Genomic DNA, 20,764 nt, shown 5'->3' on the forward strand with positions numbered 1-20,764 from the left:
AGGAACTCAAGTGATATGGATGGTAAAATTTATTTTCCTCTGCCCCTCTTCTGGAATCTGGATGAAAACCAAGACCTGTGGCACATTCCCCAAATGTTCTTGGCCCTAAATCGGAGTCCTAGCTGAGGACTCGGGGAAAACAAAACTCTCTTTTCTATTTATGGTTGTCAGCCATTTTGTAAAACAGGATCATAATTTATTTTTCTTTAAGGTCAAGGAAAAAAGTCATCTTGAACGTCTCATTAGTTTTCAAGAACCAGAACAGGACAGGTTTTTGTTTCATGCCTTTTGTCCATGGGTAGGCTTTGCAGCACACGATCATGTGTTCATGGGCCACTGAGTTTGGGGAGCACCCCGTCAGGGAGACATGGTGTTAACATGTGGGGGGCTGTAAGCATGAGCGAGGCTGTGTCCTAGTCTTGAGTTGGTTTATATAATTCTGCTCAGGATATTGGATGCATGAATAGATATATGACCTGGAGAGAGAGAGAGAGAGAGAGGGAGGGAGGGAGGGAGGGAGGGAGGGAGGGAGGGAGGGAGGGAGGGAGGGAGGGAGAGAGAGAGAGAGAGAGAGAGAACCTCCAGAGATGATGGCGGTACTGTGGAAAATTACAGGGCAAGAGAGCTCCCATCTTTCTGACTGGAGAGAGTAAAAACACAGATGGTATTGAGCCATGCCTGGAAGGATCCTGAGTGGACTAAAGTCAGCCATGGTGGAATGAAATGAGTTTTGACTTCAATTATATGCCTCCATTTTCCTTATCTTTAAAATGGTGATATCTTTACCTCCCATATCACAGTACTCTTATGAGACTAAATTACAAAATGCACTATAAACAGTGAAGTACCCTTAATGCTGTTACTTATTGTTGTGGTTGATGTTATCAAATGCTGCCTGTTAAATATTTACATATTTGTTATGCTCTGTCTTTCCTGCTGGTCTGTAGTTTTCTAGGAGTTTGATCTAAAAAAAGAGTTATTGGTACTCACGGTGATTTATTAGGCTAGCTCCACATAAGGTTTTTATATGTGGAAATCTAGCAAATCTCACAAATGCAATGGAGAAAGTCATTTAGATCAGTGGAGAGAATTCCCTGGAAAGGGGACCTGAAAGTTCCCTCCCTTTTTTAGGGAAGAATCAGGCATCATGTGGTTGAGTATGTTAATGTCCAGATGCCTGAAGTTCCAGGTTTGAGCTGTCTACATAAGCTGAGAATCCAGACTCTGATTTTTAAGACGAAAATACCAACACTATTTTTTAAGAAATTGAACTTCCTAGAGTCTTTCTGAGACTTACTTTAAGAGCTTGAGTTGACTTAGAGAAGTAGGAGATGTACGAGCGATTCCTGGGAATATTGATTAAAACATAGTGCATTAAGCTGGAGAACTTGGAGCCTGAAATATATTAGTTTTCAATGAGGGGAGGGATATAAATGTATGAGATTAGATTTTAAAAACACATGCCACACATTCAGCGGGAGAGCTTTATTCAAGTTCAGTCCACAAGTAGGCCCCACCCACATGTTTTAGGGACACACCCTGTGTGAAAGAAGTCTGGACCAGTCTTCTTGGGAATTGGTGTAAGAGGCAGCGTATGAGCCGAGCAAGAAAACTGAACTCAGAGTCACACTCTTTTTCCCTTTTTAAAAATAGACTTTATTTTCTTAGAACAGTTTTAGGTTTACAGGAGACTTGAGAAGAAGACAGTACAGAGTTCTCATATACCCTCTGATTTTAACAAGCCCCCTGTTATTAGCATATTAATATGGTACATTTGTTACAATAAATTACCAATATTGATACATTATTATTATTAGCTAAAGTTCATAGTTTGTTCAGATTTCCTTATTTTTTATCTGTGTCAAAAACTGTCCTTTTTCATTCATCACTTTATTTTTTTCCTGGCAGTAGTGGCTTTTCAACAAATATTGGATGAGGGAATAAATAAATAAGGTGCTCTGCCTGACTTAAGTTGTTATATGTAGTAAGGAAGGATGAGGCCACTGTGCAAATTACATGCACACGAGTGCTTAAGAGTTTGGGAGCAGATGAGGCTCTGTTTGAATGAAGCCTGGAACTGCCATTTACTAACTAATCTTGTGACTTGGGTGAGTTATCAGCCTTTGAAAGCCTGTTTCTTCACCTGTGAAAAGTGGGTATTAACTACCTCTGTGGAGTAGGAATAAAAGGCGTAAATGAAAGGACGCATGTGAGAGTAGGTAGAGACCAGGGCCACACACAGGAAGCTCTCAGTAAATGTCAGCTTCAATTTTTACTGTGCAAGATAGAACATGATAAGTGTGATGAGAGGTACAAAGTATCCTGGAGAGTCAGAAAAGAGGAGATGCATAGAGTTGGGGGAGTTAGGAATGTTTTCCTAGAAAAGGCACATTTGAAATGGACCTAAAAGAATAAGTCGGCTCTCACCAGAAGGATAGTGACTGGAGAGAGAAAATACCAGGTGGAGAGAATATACTACACACAGGCATGATGGTGGGAAGGAATGAGAGAATGTCTTGTGGAGGAAAGAAAATCAGCTACTATAGATGGAGTTTAGTCTAATTTGGCAAGGTAATAGGACAAGGGAGATAAACCTGTAAGGGCATAAATATTTTTTATGGATATAAATTTAAACTTGTAATTCTAAAAGTTTTCAAATATAGAAAAAAGTAGAAATAATACTACAATGAACACCCATAGAACACCCATCTAATTTTAATAATTATTAGCATTCTTTCCTATTTACATCTGTATAAATTTACATATATTATGTTTTGTTGAAATAAATTATATATATCATGACATTTTACTCCTAAATATTTTAACATGCATCTCCAAGAAATAAGGAAGCTGCTGTAAGTAAACATAATACTGTGATGACACCTAACAAAATTAACAATAATCCCCAAATATCATTTAGTAACAGTCCATAGTCAAATTCCCCAAATTTATCCTCCAGGTCTTTACCATGTAAAAAAGCATTTAAATGAGAATCCAAGCAAAAGACCATATATTGCTTTTTTTGTTGTTGTTTTTTTTGTTGTTGTACCTCTTAAAAGAGTTCCTTTAAATTTAAAATTCCCACTAAGATGTTAAGACTGTTAGGCTTTAGAGCACTGAGAAGTTTATGGTGCTTTCCCCTCTCCCGCTGCTATCTACCATTGATATAATTGAAAATAAAAACAATACTGAATTTCAATAAAATAAATCTCAGGAAGTCCAAATAGATTCAGATTTCCCCCAATCAAGATGATGATTTTGATGCTAGTTTGGAAATCTTAAGTGATCACACTTTTTAATAACTCAGCATGTGCTTTCTTGTCTTGAGTAGTCTGGTACTAAGTGCACAGAATTCAATAGACACAATGGCATATTTTCAGTTGAGCCAAATGTCCGGTGTTCCTAAATTTCACAGGTATGAATCCACCCCCTTCCTAGTACTGTATAGACACACAGGAATGATTTTCAGTTCTGTTGTGTATATAAGCCTTCCAGACATTAAGTTGCAATCCTTGCAGGTAATTTCACAGTGAGTTTCACAATCTTTCTTTAAGGCCCCAAATCAGTTAGGACTGTGGGTGAAATGGTAGCCTGAACACTGGAAGCCTGCAAGAGAAACTTACTTGGAAGTTGGAAGAGAGTTGAGATGGAAAGCAGAGGGTGCAGAACCTGGTTCATCCCACTTCAACCAGGAACGCCCTGGTTATACCATGGGGTGGCTGGGCTCCGAGTCACAGACACGTATGATTGGGCAAATGTCTAGGTTTGGAGTGGGTGTGAAATGCCCATCTGCTGGGGCTGCAACTTCTACAACTTACAGAATAAACCTGGCGTCCTTTGGAACTCCAATGAAGGGGAGTTGGGTATTTGGGGAATGTTTTCTTGCAGATGTGTACCCATAATTGCCTTTTCCTAATGATCTCTCCTTGTTATGCTCCAGAATTGGGGCTCTTGCCACCTCGCTTGCAGGTACCCAGTGAGTGCTGCTTTAATTTATTCCATCGAACCTTGTTGTGGAACCCAGCCCACCTTGCCTGTGCTGGGAGACACGCATTTCCACCTCTGTTTCAACTTGCATGCGGTTCTGTTGACCCACTTGGAAGAGGTTTAGTGTAGCACCTGCTTGTTTTGTCTTCTGTCCTTAATTTGGTTTGCCTTTTATTGTGTTCCAGCTGAATGGGTTCTTTCTCTTTCTTTTAAGGGAAAGGAACCTGAGAAAAACAATGCATGTGGTGGTAACTGCTTGTTAAGTATAATTGCTATTTTATGTTCATCTGCATGTTAAAATAAGTATGTAGGGAATTGCTAAATTCACCAACCTGTTGTCTCCCAAGTCTAGTCTGTTTAAGTATGTTTGTTGGTTAAATAAAGATATAGCCATGCTGAGTGAAAATGTCCAAATGTACAGTTCTTTTATGCATTTAAAATTTTTATTTCCATCAGCAAGAGTCATTATAGAATACGTGGAAATTATTACAGAAGAGCAGAAAGAAAACAAACAGAGATAACTAGCATTAATACTCTGTGAATATGTCTTGTCATTTTAGTCTATATGCTATATCTCTTTAAACAGGCATGATTTCCCTCTAACCATCTAGAACTTTTTGCTACTCAAAAGTGCGGTCTGTAGTTCAGCAGCATCGACGTCTCTTGGGAGCTTGTAAGAAATGCAGCATCTTAGGCTCTGCTCCAGACCTACTGAATCCTAATTTGTATTGAACAATATTACATCTACATTAAGATTTGGAAGCTGTAGAACATGGCATACCCAGGGTAGCAAGTGAAGTGGATATGACCCAAAGGGCCAGGACGTGTACTCCTTCTTCTCCATTTCCCCTTGTCACTCTTGCCTAAAATAATTTTCCTTGGTCTATATAATGATAAAAATGAGGTCCACATTTTTTTAGCAAGCTGTAGCCACGCTGTTGAGAAACCCTACTGTGTCATGCGTAAACATTTCATTCAGTGAACATTCCTGAAGTGCCTGCTGTGTTCCAGGCACACATGCAGCAGTCATGCAGGCTGCGGTTAAGACTTGCGTACACTGCAGTAGAAGCACACAGAGGGCCAGGAGGACTGGTGTTTGGTTCTGTAGGGATCGGGGCTGGACGTCAGAGAGACAGATGATCTCTGGGCTGAGTCTGGAAATATAGATCAGTGAACATGAGTGATGAGTATGCTAGGCTCTGGAGAGAGCACAGAGTTGGATAAAATGTACCATTTCCCCGAAAATAAGACCTACCCAGACAATCAGCTTAATGTGTCTTTCAGAGCAAAAATTAATACAAGACCTGGTATTATATTATACCCTGTCTTATATTATAGTAAAATAAGATTGGGTCTGTAATGTAATATAATATAATATAATATAATATAATATAATATAATATAATGTAATATAATGTAATATAATATGTAATATAATACTGGGTCTTATATTAATTTTTGCTCCAAAAAACGCATTAGAGCTGATTATCTGGCTAGGTCTTATTTTCGGGAAACACGGTATCCCTTCCTTTAAGGATGATATGTTGGTTTTAAGGACAGCAGATAGTGTTTCAAGCTGCTACTAATAACAATGCGAAGCACTTTGGTATTAGAGTAGAACCGGGGTCCGAATATCAGCTTTACCATTTGGTGACGTTAGACAAGTTATTTCATCTGCCTGAGTATCCATTCATTTCTTCTGTAAAATAGGAATAAAATAACATAAACTACAGTAATTTTTAAATGAGATAACATGGCAAAGCACTTGCCTACAGTGGGTGCAGAATCAACGCTGTGTGGCAAAGATATTAAAAGAGTGCCACAGACAAAAATATTGAGGAAGAACAAAGAAAAGAGGATCGTTTCTGGCTGGAATATGAGAGACTTTGTGGCCAATATGGCCTTGAGGATGTGAACAAAGAAGAGAACGTGTGAAGAATGGGCCATTGGGAACTGAAGTGAAAGATGAATCTGCAGTGTTGAAACTGAACAGACTAAGAAAAGAGATAATAGAAGCAAGAGAACTGTGCTTGAAACATTGGTGGGGAGAACTGTGTTTGAAACATTGAGTTTGAGGCAGTTGCTGAAAGCTGGAGTTCTAGGATACATGTTTGCTTCAGACACATGCCCCTGTCCCAGGCTTAACCAGCTCTGGGCACCAAGTGACATCCATAGCCTTCCCTGGTCAGGGCGTTTGGTCACTATAAATCCTGCAAAGGGACTCTTTCTGGCTCATCGGAAATGTCCCCACCCACACAGGGCTTCTCGCCAGGATGGGAAATAAGGCAGCTTTTTTATAACCTTGAGACCTAATTCTTCAGAATGGGTGGAGGAGAACTGAACTTTTCTGTTGCTAATTTTTATCCATTGTCATCCGCTTCTTTGGGTTTCTTTTTCAGTCTTCTTCCTCCCAGCTAACAATCATTAATTGCTACAGAACAGAGATGAATTGGAAAAAGTTTTTTAAAGAATGGATTAAATGCTCTAATACCTGTGGGCTATATTCCTATTTGTGTCAATTTCCTTTCCACCATAAATCCCTTTATGATCTCTTAATATGGAATGGATACAGCCTACAAGTAACCATGGTTACTAGTTTTTATAGGTTACAGTTAGCCTGCCATTTAAGATGCTAACATTTTGCCAAATTTGCTTTGTCTCTGTATATCTCTGTTTCTGTGTCTGTCTCTCTCTCTACACACATATTCTCTCTCTTTCTCTCTTTAAAAACCTTTTGCTGAACTATTTGAGTTAGTTGTAGAGATCATAACCCTTTATCCCTAAACACTTTAACATGTATCTTCCAAGCACAAGAATATTCTCCTACATAACCCATAACACCAAGAAATATTATTTCCCATATAGATAATATTTGAATACCTGTTCAAACTTCCCCACTTATTTCAATAATGTCTTTTAGAACCCTTCTCCTCAACTAAGATTCATCAACAATTTGTTGCATTTTGTCTCTTTAGTTTCCTTTAATCTAGAACAGTTACCCTGTTTTTGTTTTGTTTCTGTCATTAATGGCACTGATATCTTGGAAGATTCTAAAACAGTTGTTTTGTAGAGAGTACCACAATCTGGGCTTGTTTGTTACTTTATGATTGGACACAGATGAGGCATACTACACAGTTCTGGTGTGTGTGCATGACGTCCAGTGGTCCTATAACTGATGATACCAACCATCACGTGAGTAAGGTGGTGTGCCAGAGCTTATCCTTAGGTAAGCGGCAAGTAACCCATGGAGTGATACTCTGAGACTGTGTGAGTATCCTGTCCACAGCAACCATTTCCCTAATGGTTTTAGCACCCATTAATGATCCTTCACTGAATCAGTTACTGCCTCCGTGGTTGCAAAGTGGGATTTTCTATTTCTGCTATGCCTTTGGTGTTTATTAGCTGGCATTCTTTATAAAGATGAGCTTATCACTATCCTCTTCTTCATGAATATTTATGGTTTATGGTTCCTTTTTTATTCAGTGTGTTCTAATTCATCCATATCATTCTTTTTGTTGTTCAAACTGTCCCACATTTGTCCAGTGGGAACCCTTTTAGGGCAGCTCCTATGTCCTTTTGTCATGTCTGCATAAATATTTGAGTACTTGCTTGCTTCCTGGCATAGTAAGATATTCTAGGTTTATCTTCTACTCTCCTTGCCTCAATCCTGGACCGAACTGTTTCTCCAAAGAGATAAGGTATTTAGAAACAAAGATCTGGGTACTCTTCTTAAAACTGCATTTAATCCAGAGAAAGTTAAAAGCCATTAATCATTTGTTTAAGTTCCCCTATTTCCCAGCTACTGCTAAAATATTGCCATGGAGGCATTGGGAGTTTAGAAGTTGGAAGGAAAGGACCAATAAGAGGAGGAGGTTCATGGAAAGTGAAGGTCTTTGGGCTTTGGACCGAAGGTGGCACAATGATGCAAAAAGGGATATGAGAAGGTGCCAAAGGCTGATTTGGATTATGTTGGCATTTGGCCCAGGGAGTGACTAGAGAGCCTGAGAAAGTAATTTCTGCTTGTTTTCCAGGTAGACTCTGAAAACATTGGTTACCCTTTTTTATATCCCATAATGCTAAGAGTCTGTATTCCCCTGAGCTATGCATATGCTAATTCTTACAGCAGTTTAAGAAATATAGGTTCCATACTGAGAGTTCCTAAGTGCTTTATATTTTCAGAGTCAGCGTGAGGAATGTATAGATGGATATTACAGCATGTCTTCTTTTAAAAATTAAAATTCGTAGTTTTTGTTTTGAAAACTTCCCGTTGAATATAGTATCTCAGTTTACTTGCTGATTATAATATTTGGTTGCAAATTATTAAAGGTGCATTTGTGCAACATTTTAGGCAGGGACTTGTGAGACACAGAAACCAAGAATTTCCAAGTTATTTTCCAAAGTAATCAACGTGCATTTGATAAAATGATAGAATCTCTGCAGGGGATCTTGAGCTTAAACTGAGATTATTTTGGAACTCAGTATCTCCTTTCTGATCTCTTATACACCCCCACAGTTAAAATGTTCATTTGCCTATTCTATTCTTTCAAACAAACCAAAACATGATGCCATAGCTTTTGTTTCCATTTGGTAGGGAATCTATGACAACACTTAAAAGTACTAAAGCACATTTGAAACAGAAGGGTTTCGTTTTTCATCGAAGTCAGCATTTTTAGAAATAAAACAAAAAACAAACAGACTACTACATCTAAACTTTGTGCATCAGGAATATGGTTATCATTCAGATGTATACACTGAATGTTACAGATGCTTTGTAATTTTATGAAACAAACTGCACGCGCGCACACACTAAACCACTGACTTAATCCTCAGTACATTCTTGTGAATGGAGAATCACGTCAAAGCAACGGCTGTATACCAGTTACTGGGTTGTGGTTTGCGAGGAAGGTAAAACTGAAAATCAGAAGGGACACATCATTTGAATGTGCTGCCAGCAAGCACAGGTGAGTGAGCAGCCAAATTGTTCCAAACTGTCCCTTGACTCCCGGGTGCTTCACCATTCAGTGCTTATGTGATGTTGGTCAGTACACGGGATTAAATTACGCACACTCATGACGAAGGAGTCACCATTTTTGGCAAATGGATTATTTTTGAAGTCAAGCTTTGTTGTTGTTGGGAACATTCGGATACTACTGAGTTCTTTTGGAGGTCATAAAGACCAATCTCTCTTTTCTTGCTTTCTATTTAAAATGCCCAAGTGAGGCATTCATCCCTACGCCCACATCCATTGCTGCTTGTGTGTCTTTCAACTTGATCTTGTTTGAAAGGAGCTTTATCCAGAACAGTTTCTTCATTCAGAAGGAAATTTCTTTCAGACGTTAAGACAGCTTGTATACAATTATATAATTAAAAAATCTTTTTTCATCTGGATTTTACCAAATCCATGACCGTTTTAGCCAGTAAAAGCAAATTATATTTTGGCCTCTCATGGATTTATATACTTTGAACATCCCTGTGGGGACTGTGTTTGCTCTTGAATTGCGAGATTAAAAAATACTTTCAAGGGTAATACTTGAGGAGGAAGCTTTCCGTGTCCTTGTTCCGGGGTTGGCCTTCTTTCTATTGGCTGGATTCACATGTGAAATTACAACTGGGATAAAAAGAGGTTTTCCCTCCAAATGCCTGTCTTATTTTTATGTTGCATATTGTTATTTTTAAGTAAAATTAGATGTGATTATTGGGGAAAATTTGGGTACTGCAGGATAAGTCAAAGAAAGTAAAAATTATTCTACTCTACTCTTATATCTAATTAGCAGCTATTCCGATGTTGACTTTTTACCTCCTAGTGGTTTTTTTCTAGATATAAATACTTTTAAGCAAAATTGAACATATTGCTTTATAGTCTTCATTCTCAATGAACATTGCTTAAAAACGTTTTCCCATTTAATTAACTGTCTTACAGATTTTTAAAAACTGTTTATTGTTGGATATTTATATTTTTTAATTGCTTAAAATGATACTATGTATAGCATAAAACTTTTTTGTACATATTTTTATGTGTATCTTACAGTTTTTTAGGATAAATTCAGTCTTTTTTTAATTTGTTGATTTGAAGGAATGAAAAGTAATTCAATTGTTTTTTCTTATCAGCAATTACGGTTCAGCCCTCCTGTCTGCAAGAATCTATCTCTATAACACCGTATTCTTGGTCTGTACAGAATGGCTCAGTAACACCTCATTTATCTAACACCATTAGAGAACTTATCATAAATAATTTTTTCACATAACTGAAACAGACCCTTAAGGGTCCATACTTGGTAACTGTAAATATTGTGAATGAGAATCTTTCTAAAATTGTATTGCATATGTTGCGATCCCCTTTAACATAAGTAAGAGATACGACAATCACAATTTAACCCGGTCTGGTTTAAATCACAAGCATCCTTACAATCACTAGGTATGATATAGTCAGTCCTGCTGAAATGCGACCTATCTATGCATTTCTAAAAACCACCATCCTATGCAAAATCATGCAGTAAAACCCACAGAACTTGGGGGCTTATAGGGTCGGGGACATACCACTCAAAAGCCTTTATCAGTCTTTACCACTGATACATTAAAAAGGTAAGATAGGAACTGAATAAAAATTGTAGCACAATTTTACATATATAGTTGGTTAAGGAATAAATAAATTGTAGAATAAATATGGCAGTTTACTTTGACAAAATCCTGACCTTTTCCTGTGGATTGAGGCCTTGGAAGAATGGTTGCAGCTTGGGACTTATTCTGCAGTGGTGGAAGGAGGGTTACCTGAAATCAAAAGGAAAGTTGGGGCACCCGATGTGGATGGGTGTGGCGCATAGCACACTGGTGGAAACTGAGATCGGTGGTAAATGTTTGAGGCTGGGCTTTGTACATTCCGTGTATCCTTACACAGCTGGGTTTATCTGGATACAACGTTCTGCGATTTCCTAGCATTGCTTGCAGTTAAGTCATACATAAATGAACGTGAAATTCGAGTTATGATCTCATTGTTCCCTATATCAGTCTTGGAAGAAACAAGCTTTAGAGCAGAACTGAGTGTACTGTGTGGGAATACAGGGATGTGTAAGGGATATTCTGCTCATCTCTATCTAGAGTTAATACATGTAAAATACTTAGAGAAGAATCTGGTATGAGAGTCAGCACTGTGGAAGTGTTGGCAGTGATGAGGACAATAATAGTAAGTGATGCCTGGTGATGTTTCTGGGATTCTGTCTACTTTTCAGTTATGACTGCCTACTGTAGCAGCTCTTCCTGCCGCCTTCTAATTGACGTGGTTTTCAGTCTTGTACAGCTTGTAAATGAGTTTATCCTCTTAGAATTACATCTAACGTAAGGCCCAGAATGGGAGAGAGTAGACTTTAGGTTATGGTTCACCTGTGGCATTCGTTTTACGTACTCAAACTTTTTAATCATAGGAATGAGTTATATTCATTTACAGGATTGTGGAGAAGTAAACTTATGTTTTCACTGAAGTTATTATCATGCAGACTTTGGGAATTTTCTGTTTTATTAGAAAAAAATTAATAGGTTTCTCTCTTCTCTTTCTCACCTGCGGAAGTGAAAGGTGCTGAAATGAATATATCCGAAGGGCATTTAAAAGTGGTTGATGATTTTCTTTAAGTTGTTATTGTTCACTTCTGTTTACATCCACCTCTGTTTGTGAGATGAGCTCATCTTTGGAAGGTGGGGCAGACTTTCCCTTCCAAGTCATAGTATAATTAGAAGTCCAGATCCTCCCTCAGTGCTTTTTATGACTCCCTGAGAAGGCCTTTTTCTTTCTTTCTTTTCTTTTTTTTTTTTTTTTTTTTACCGTGAATGGTTGCCAAGAAGCCTTGCTGTTTCTTGCTTAAGTAACTTTAATAAGACAACAGATCAAAATACCATCTAGATTTAGCAAGACTTGTTAGTATTGTTCTGAAAGAAAAGTAGCTAACAAAGCTCATCATTTAGATATTCCAGTGAAATCTATTTTAATTATGCAGAGAGATTGAATAGCAGTGGGGTGTTTTGATTTCTAATTTCCAATCTGACTTTGAATTTTAACTTTTTGTCTCTACACAATTTTTAGATATATTTGGGCTGCCTGAATTCATTGAGTGATTGCTATTAATTAACAAGACTTTGGAAAAAGGGAACTTGCCTTCTGAGCTTTGTACCAAAGACCTGGGAAGAGTAAGTAATTTTTAACTTGCTTTTAAAAAAAATTGTTATACTTCTCTCAGAAAGTTAACAGTGACTCTGTGGCTTTTCTACTTTCTTTCTTTCCTGGCTTTGTAAATTTTATATGCTCCTATGGATTTGAAACAAGAAAGAGACTCAGGAAACCTTTTTTGGGGGAAAAATCTTCTAAAGAGATTAGGATGACTTTCTGCATTGTGCCATTTCTTTGGGGTTTCATAAACTGAGTCCTCAAGGTTGTGATAAAATCTTTTGTCAGATGTGCAGTAGATGGATTAAACTTTAAAGGTAAAGGAATGTAGTATGTTGTGCCAGAAAAGTGAGTCCAGTTTTCTGAGCTTCAGCTGTTCTAGATTTTTAGGTAGGCTCTTTGGTTCTGCATTTTTAGAATAAGAAGGAAGTCCACTTGGTTCTTTTCTTGTCTGCAAAAGAAAACAAAATATGGTGTTGCTTGTTCAATAAGCCCCTCATGAAGCTTGGTCTTGGAAGATTTGATGTACCTGTCAGTTTTATTATTTTATACCCTTTTTGAGCTACTCTAAGATATTCTAATTGAGACACCTGTATGAATGGTTTTGCTATCTTTTAGAAAAAATTACTTGCGACTATAAAGTTTTATTCTCCGATCTTTTTGAAAAAGTAAAATAGGCCTTAAAGATAATAAAGTCAGTGTGCTTTTTTGTAGACAGGACTTAAAAGTATGAATGGCCCATAAGAATGTAAGCAAAACCACATACACACACACACACACACATCCTTTCTGGCATGTTCCAGAAACAATCTCATTGACAATAGGAACTGTTCACCCATTAAATTGCTAGATAGTTTTCTAAAGTTGGTATGCCTTCTGTCTTACAGCTCCTCTACATTTCTGACAGGACAAATGAGCTAGTTCAAACATGTCTAAAATAAAGCAAAGCAGAAAAGAACTTTGTCTAGAAGTTCCGTAGAAGTATTAAATAGTAAGATCAGATTATATTGTTATATTGTATTTACCATAAAGTTATTTATAATGAAATTGTGTATTATTTTGTTATACCTATGATAAGGTAAGGGTCTTTAATTATGAACCCTATTTGAAATTTAATAAGATATTTGTATTGAAAAAAATATTATATACATACACCACGAATATTAATTTCTGAGGGCTGTCAAGTCTCTGCTAATATAAATCTGTTGAAAGCAAGGACTTTGAAAATTTTCTCCCAAAACAATTCTTTTGTTACAGCGAAATGTTTGCAGTAGTGAAATACTATTGTCAACAGAATTTTAAAAAATGATAGCAATTTATTTGGTTGGATTTTGTAGTCTGGTATTCACACATTAACCTTAAAATAAAGGAAATCTTATGTGGTGTAGTTGTTATTCCATCTTGGAAGGATATTTGGAAAAGGATTATGTTGAAAGTCACCAATCTGTCCACATAAATGGAATGAAAAGGGCAAAAGATTAATTCTCTTGGCTTCAAGATCCAGATATTTGCAGTGGTATTTAGATTGGAGATATAACTTAGCCCCAGAAAGTAAGCTGCTTAAACTGCTTTTCAAATAATTTAGCATCTCTTGAAAATTTAATATTTTAAATTTCTCTGGTGAAATTTTTTCCCCCATTTATACCAAAATATTTTCTTGGTGACGTTGTTGTAGAAGTTATTTTTCCATTTTGTAGAGACAAGGCAGCTAACAATAATAAGCTAAAAACAGACATTGTGTTACCAGAGGGACCATGGAAACCAGTCTCTGCTTACTGAACCTGATGTCATAGGTGAATATTTATGTGCACCGAAGGATGGTCACAGCTCACCTTTAGGTTAGAGAAAAATAGAAGACTGTTATAACGTATAAGTATGATTCACATAAGTCTAGTCCTGAAGAACCAGTTATATGGAAGTAAACATTAAGGGAGAAGGTAGAGTGGTGAGGGGTTGGGAGGGGAGATAAATCCTTTCTGAAATTTACAAGTCATGAGAGAATATTTTTTTTTAAATTAAAGTTTATTGGGGTGACAATTGTTAGTAAAGTTACATAGGTTTCGGGTGTACAATTCTGTATTACATCATATATATATCACATTGTGTGTTCACCACCCAGAGTCAGTTCTCCTTCCATCACCATACATTTGACTTCTTTTACCCTCATCTACCACTCAAGAGAATGTTTTTGACAGTACTTTGAAGACTGTATGGGGTCCTTAAATGTATTGGTAATTTCTTTTTTGGGGGCGGCAAGTGCTGTTTTGGGGGAGGCAAAGGAACATTCAGAACCCCCCAAAAAATCTTCACATTTCTTTTTATCTCCCTTTTGTCCTCTACTTTTATTTTTTTCTTAATTACAAATGTGTTTTCAAGGTCTTTCTTGTTTTTCAAGCATTTTATTTAATTATTGGAGGTAGATTTCTAGAAACTTGAGTCTGTAATGTTGGCAAAGTGTCGATGCACTTTTGAAAAGTTAGCAATGGATTACTTTAAAACAAGTGAAAAATAGTTTCTACTTTATTATCATATTTACTACATATATACAGTATGTTAATACTAAAATAGACTATGCTACCAATTGTATAGTAGCCTCCTTTTTCCATTTAACAATAAATAATGAATTCCTTTGTCAATAAATTTTTATTTACAATATCATTTTTATTGAAAGCAAAATAATTGGATCTTAGCTTTTTGTTTAATTTGAGGCTATCCTGCCTTTCAGTTAGGAAGGAATATAAATGTGTGAGATACATGGTGTAGGTTTTTCATCTGCAAGCAGAGAATGGATTAGGATTCTCTTATAATCCCTACAGTATTTGCTGTAACCAGGCATGTTCTGAATAGGAGGCTCATGGGATTAAATAACGCGTTCAAAATTGTAAGTGTCACTGTCTGACAGGTACTACCGGTACTTGTTAAATTAACAAATGGAATAAAGTTAAATGATAAATTTAGAACAATGATTTTAAAACCATGTATTTGTGTGTGTGTATACCTGTGTACACACACACACGTATATTTTTTATATTTACAAACCTCTATACATATAATATAGTCATAATTTCTCCTGGTAGAGTAGGGTACTTCTTAGTTCATGTGCTATAATGAAATATATCAAGATTTCATGGCATTCTGCCCTGAGAGTGGCTCACTGTTTGAAGAGATATGGAAGCCATAGCTTCAAGTCACTGTGTTTTCACACTAATTCTTGGAATAGGGATTATTGAAACTCAGGGGAGAAAGTAACTTGCCCACTTTTATGCTGCTAGAAAATGTTTGTGTTAGGATTCCAATTTCAATCCATCTTACTTGAAAGCTCATGCAATATCCTCCCGACTCCCATGAGCTGGTGGGGAAGGTAGACTCACAAATGCTCTGGGCCTGCTGAGGAAGGGACAGTCATTTCAGCTGAGGCATCAGGAAATGTGTTCGCTGCACTAAAGAGCTGGCGATGAAGTAAGGCTTGTGGGCTGAGTTAGAAGACAGAGAGAAAAGGGGAGAGTAGCTGGGGCTGCAGGAAAAGCATGTGCAAAGGCACAGAGCCTGTGCAGAGTGGCAAGAACTCCCCAGGGGTTGGGATCTGGAGCGTGTTGGAGAGCAGAGTAGGCTCAGGTTGCAAAATCTTGGTTCCAGAGTGACGAGGGCCCCACGTGTGCCATGTGAGAGACCGGGGGTTTCTCAGTAATATAGAGACATGAGAGGTTTAAGGTATAGAAATTTCACAACTGGATGGGAGGTTTACAAAGTTCACTTGGGCATATAGCTTGCAAAAGAGAACCCTGGAGACTGGAGACCCAGGGCTGCCCTGCGAGGCTGTATAAATTGTTCCCTGCACAAGGGTGGGTGGGAGCTGTGGGGATGATACCCATTCAGTATTTTACTCACCAAGCTCTGTGCTCTTGGGGTTGGGGCTGCCTAGGGAGGGCACCTTTTAAAATTTTCACAGTAAGATGCTCTACTTGCCTTCTAATTGCTTATAAAATAATAGGAGAGATTAAATTGGTCAAAAAAATAATCATGTACCCTAAGGCTCAGGAGTCTGGAGGTGGATGTGGAGGTCCTAACTATGTGACATTGGGCATGTTCCTCGTCCTCTCAAAATCTATTTCCTTATCTTTAAGGGAGAGTTGATAATAGGAATCGAGCAGGGCCCTGGACAGAGCAGTTAAGGGGCATTGGTATGAAAGGGAGCTAGAGATGGAGAAATAGCAGGTCACTGCTGGCAGTTAACCCCTAGAGTGTGCTGGGAACTATGTTAAGATTTTTACATGTTTTATCTTATTTAATCCTATGTCAATTCTGAGAGATAGATGTTATTGCCTCTTTTTAAAAATTTTGAAACTTTGGCTCAGGGAGCTTAAATAACTTGTCTACTGTCACCCAGCTAGGGAGTGGCATAGTCAAGACTGGAATCCCGCTCAGTGCGACTCTCTTGTGTATGCTCTTAGCCACTGTGCTGTGCTTGGAAGTCGTCTTTTCTGTGTGTTGCACTCCCTTAGTGTCCTACTTGAATCCCTGATGACTTTGATTTTTTCTTTCATCGGTTTTAAAACTTAAATTGGGTCATAGTTATTTACATAATGTTTTATTTAATTTGCTGGACTGAAATCCTGAGGACTGGAATCCAGTCTCGTTCATTTGCTCTTTGCTCAATAAAATATGCCTTGATAAGATGAATAATCTCTAAGATATTTTTCTGTCTCCTAAAATTCAATAATTTTTAATGATAAAAGTAAAACTTCAGTTGCAATTCTGGTCAAGTATCACTTAAAAAGGAGTCACTGGGATTTTACTTTGATATCTAGATTGATTGCTAAGGTTTGAGGACGTTCCTAATTGCCATTTAATCTGAAAAATAATTTGTGACGTGCTGTCGGAGACTGAAACCAAGACTAAAAGGCACTTGGCAAGCCCTTTTTCTCGGCTTTTTGTAGGTAAAGCTGGCATGCAGCTTCGTTGCTGGGGTAGGTATACAACTCAAATGTCTTACATGATAATTTGGAGACCATAAAAAATGTTACACTGTCATTCATTTAAGTAAGAATGGAAACTCCTGGGGAGCCTTTGTGCTGAGGGTCAGTCACTCTTGTTTGGTCCCTGCTGGACGCAGATTTAGACAACGAAGAGATGTGCTACCCCAGTTCAGGGCAGATTATCAGAGGCCCAGGGGTCAGACTGCCTCAGTTTACATCCCAGCTTCTCGGTGTGAGCTCTGTGATCCTTGGTAAGAAAGTATCTGTAAAATGAGGATGGATTAGAAAGCAGGTTGTGGTAATAGGTTCCCATGACTGGTTCATTGGGAATGTAGGGGGGGAAATCCTCATCCAGATGTGAGCCATTTTTGCTCAGATACTCTTTGAGGGAGACCAGAATTGTGAGCTTGACGAACAGAATTTGATGCTTCAGTATTAGCGCCCATGTTTATCCCAGGATGACCCTTTGCTGTTTTTAAAGTGGAGTTCATGTTGTCTTCTAACTACTGCATGTGCTTTGTGATCTCTAAGCAGGCAGGTTAGGCTTTGCTCCATGCCCGAGGAGAGTAAGAAATGATGGTATTTAAGAAAATGGAAAATGTTCTTCGAGAGCAGCATTGCCTCTGGGCTTTGAGAAACTCTGGGTTTTCTTTCATTTTTCCAGAAGAGTAGCACGAGTGAGCTATGAGAAAGGAAACCAAACTCTGGGGAAGCTTCGTAGCTTGTCTCTGCCATTGTTACTGGAAAAGAAGATGGTAAAGGCCCTTCAGTAGCTCCTTTAGCCTCAGTAAATGGCCAGTTCAAGAGCCCTGAAAATAAGCACAATGGAGCCTCTTATTCCCCTTGGCCACCGCTTGGCCTGAAGGGAAGAGCAGCAGAGTGGGTCTCAGAACATGGCTCTCCGTATGCCTGTTGGTCACAGGTTTGTTTTCTTTCATCAACATGAAGTTGCACATGTGTTATGAGGCCCTTCTGAGGTTTCCTATCTTAGATTGCTAGAAGAGCAGGCAAGTTGGAAAACAATACTCCTCAGACCCAGTCTTATTCTTGGAGTGTTTGACTGCTTACTTTGCACTTGAGAGTAAGGGCAACCTTGGCGTGTGCATTCTTGACCATGGAAAGCAGGAGGTACACTACATTTTGAATCTGAAACCCATTTCCAGAGTTATCTTCCTCCACTGTGTGACCGCTGCAGAAAAAGCTGCAGTCTGCTGTAAGCTGGTAATCCCTTAATACATGGATATTTCGGTGGGGAAAATGAAATCAGACCGCATACCTTTCCCTTTTACTTGTGAACTAATTATTGTTTTCCTGCATTTAAAAGCAGATGTTAAACTCTTCCTTTGATGTTCAACAGCAGACAGACTCCAGTTGTGTGTTACAGCTTTTTGTACGTATCTGTTGTTTGAATAATGATCAGCTTTGGCAAATTAGATTTTGATGGTTACATTTTTGACCTGGAGCCACAGAATGGAATGGTTAATTTATTCTTTCATTCAACTCACATTTATTTGATTTCTGCCTGGCCATTTGCATAAGTTGTTTTCAAATCTCACAAATACCACAAATACCTTACAAACTAGAGATACTGCTTTCTCTAGTAGAGGAGAAAAATAAGGCAGATAGAGTGATTAGGACTATTTCATAGATTAAAAAAATAAGGCATAGAGAGTGATTAGAAAACTTGCTCACGGTTACACTGTCATTAAGTGGCCGGGGATTTGATACGGGTATTTTGGGGCTGACTCCAAAGCTGTTTTTACACTGGCGTTGCCTTTTAAGAGATAATCAGTGGGGTGAAGATCTTGAGGACTTGGAGTAAGGAAAAAAGTAGTTAACCAAGAGCCCTCATTCGTTCATACACTCAACAGATATTTATTGAGTGTGTATTTGTGCTAGATACTTTGAAAGGTGCCACATATTCAGGAGGGCAAGGCATAATCAGTACCTCACCAGCTTCAAGGAGGAAACGGATTCAACAAAAGGTGCTCCAAAAAGCTTCAGTGTTTTGGTAGAGAAGGCTTTCATACATTGTTTTTTGAGACGTAGAAATGTTGATACCTTAACAAAAGATGTTTAGTTTATTATTCTTTTACATCAGTGTATATATGAAATCATGCACAAATAGACAAGGGGATAGTCACTACAATACTTTGGAATTGTACTCTTTGCCTGAGCTGCTTAGGACGTGCAGAAGTGGAGGTTGGAGTGAAACTGTATTGAGTTTTAAACGAAGCGTTGCAATAAAAAATCTGAACAATTACCTGGCAAGGACTGTGTCTATTTCGGCTTTGGATTCCTCATTTTATATAGGAGGCACTTACATAGAACAGTGCATGGTATGCAGCAAGTACCAATACCTGTGGGTGATTGGCTCAGTGATGGGAAATCAAAGAAGGAAGAGAGGGGACAGGAAACTCATAGGAAGGGAGAGAAGTTACAGTAATATCAAAAAGGGGAGTGGGAGGGCAGCAATGAAATAAACCGACAAATAAGCAAGGAGAGCATGTGACACATGCCCGGCTTAACGGACATGTAAAAACTGTTTTCATAGCCAAGGTGGGGAGGAATTGTGTTTAGGGAACCTGGAAACGCCATTGTGTTTGGGTGCTTGAGAGAGACTGCAGCCTTCTTTTGATCTTCTAGTTTGATTTTTCTGACTTCCTCTTCATATGTGAACCCGTTATGTCCCCTTTCCTACCATGGTCTTTATTTATTTATTTTTTTTTTTTAGATTTTTGGCTTTTAAGTGCAGTATTTGGTTCTTTAATAAGTAGGGTGACCAGATGTGTCATTTTGCTGAGCTAAACCTAACTATGCCTGTTCTCTGTTATTTTTCTCTGTTATTTTCTGCCCTTTCAATATCATGGGCCCTGGTTTGGATGATAAATTAGATGACCACCCTACTAAGAAGGGCATTTGGTGGCATTTTATAACGTTAAAGTAAAACCTTTACAGCATTCAGACTACTCTGATGAATTAACTCAATGTGCACAGAGTACCAGTAAAATTGTATATTAGCGTCTGATCTCTTAAAAGAAGTAGAAAGAAGAGAAAATGAGCAGTAGCTGAAGAGAATCAGATGTCGAGAGAAATAAGTTGATTTCAACAAAATGAACTTTAATTACAGCTAGTGGCTGGCAAAGCCATATGAGGTAGGCCATTTAAAGGTTATCATCATGATGCGTACCGTTTAAGGAATCTGGCATCCCTCAAGAAAACCTCGTCATCATCACTAGTTTTGATTTAGTTTCAGTGTTTCCACAGCAGTGGTAATTGAATTCAGATGTATTTTCATTTGTTCTTTAAGTACAAAGTGAAATAAATAATTTCTTAGAACAGAGGTTTTTCTCAGAGATTTAAAGAAATGGCTGGATGGAAAATTGTTCAATTCGTGTTTCTTTCACCTTAACTCTTCTGTTAAATTGTGTCTTTTGTTGGAAAAGGTAGTAGTGTTTTAATCAAATGAGACATTCACATAGGGACTTCAAGGGCATTAATAGAATTATGTTTTAATGGAATGCATTAATAGAATGCATGCATTAACGCGTGCATTAATACAATTCTATTAATTAATAGAATGCATGCATTAATAAATGCATGTTGGATTTTTTCTCTTAATAACTAGAGTTAAAATGGTTTTTGTAGT

The 20,764-nt window shown here is 37.9% G+C and overlaps 1 protein-coding gene across 11 annotated transcripts in view; it reads left to right on the plus strand.

Annotated features, from left to right (window-relative positions):
- Positions 1 to 20,764, plus strand: part of APBB2 (amyloid beta precursor protein binding family B member 2) — a 335,703-nt gene that overhangs the window by 88,772 nt on the left and 226,167 nt on the right. For 9 of the 11 annotated variants that reach the window (XM_081059386.1, XM_081059391.1, XM_081059395.1 and 6 more), the window contains exon 3: positions 12,059 to 12,162. The exons of the other annotated variants lie outside the window; for them this stretch is intronic. The gene's annotated coding sequence lies outside the window, so the exon portion shown is untranslated. The remainder of the gene's footprint in view (positions 1 to 12,058; positions 12,163 to 20,764) is intronic. 11 annotated transcript variants of the gene reach the window in all.

The sequence above is a fragment of the Rhinolophus hipposideros genome (assembly GCF_964194185.1).
Source record: "Rhinolophus hipposideros genome assembly, chromosome: 1".
Lineage (NCBI taxonomy): Eukaryota > Metazoa > Chordata > Mammalia > Chiroptera > Rhinolophidae > Rhinolophus > Rhinolophus hipposideros.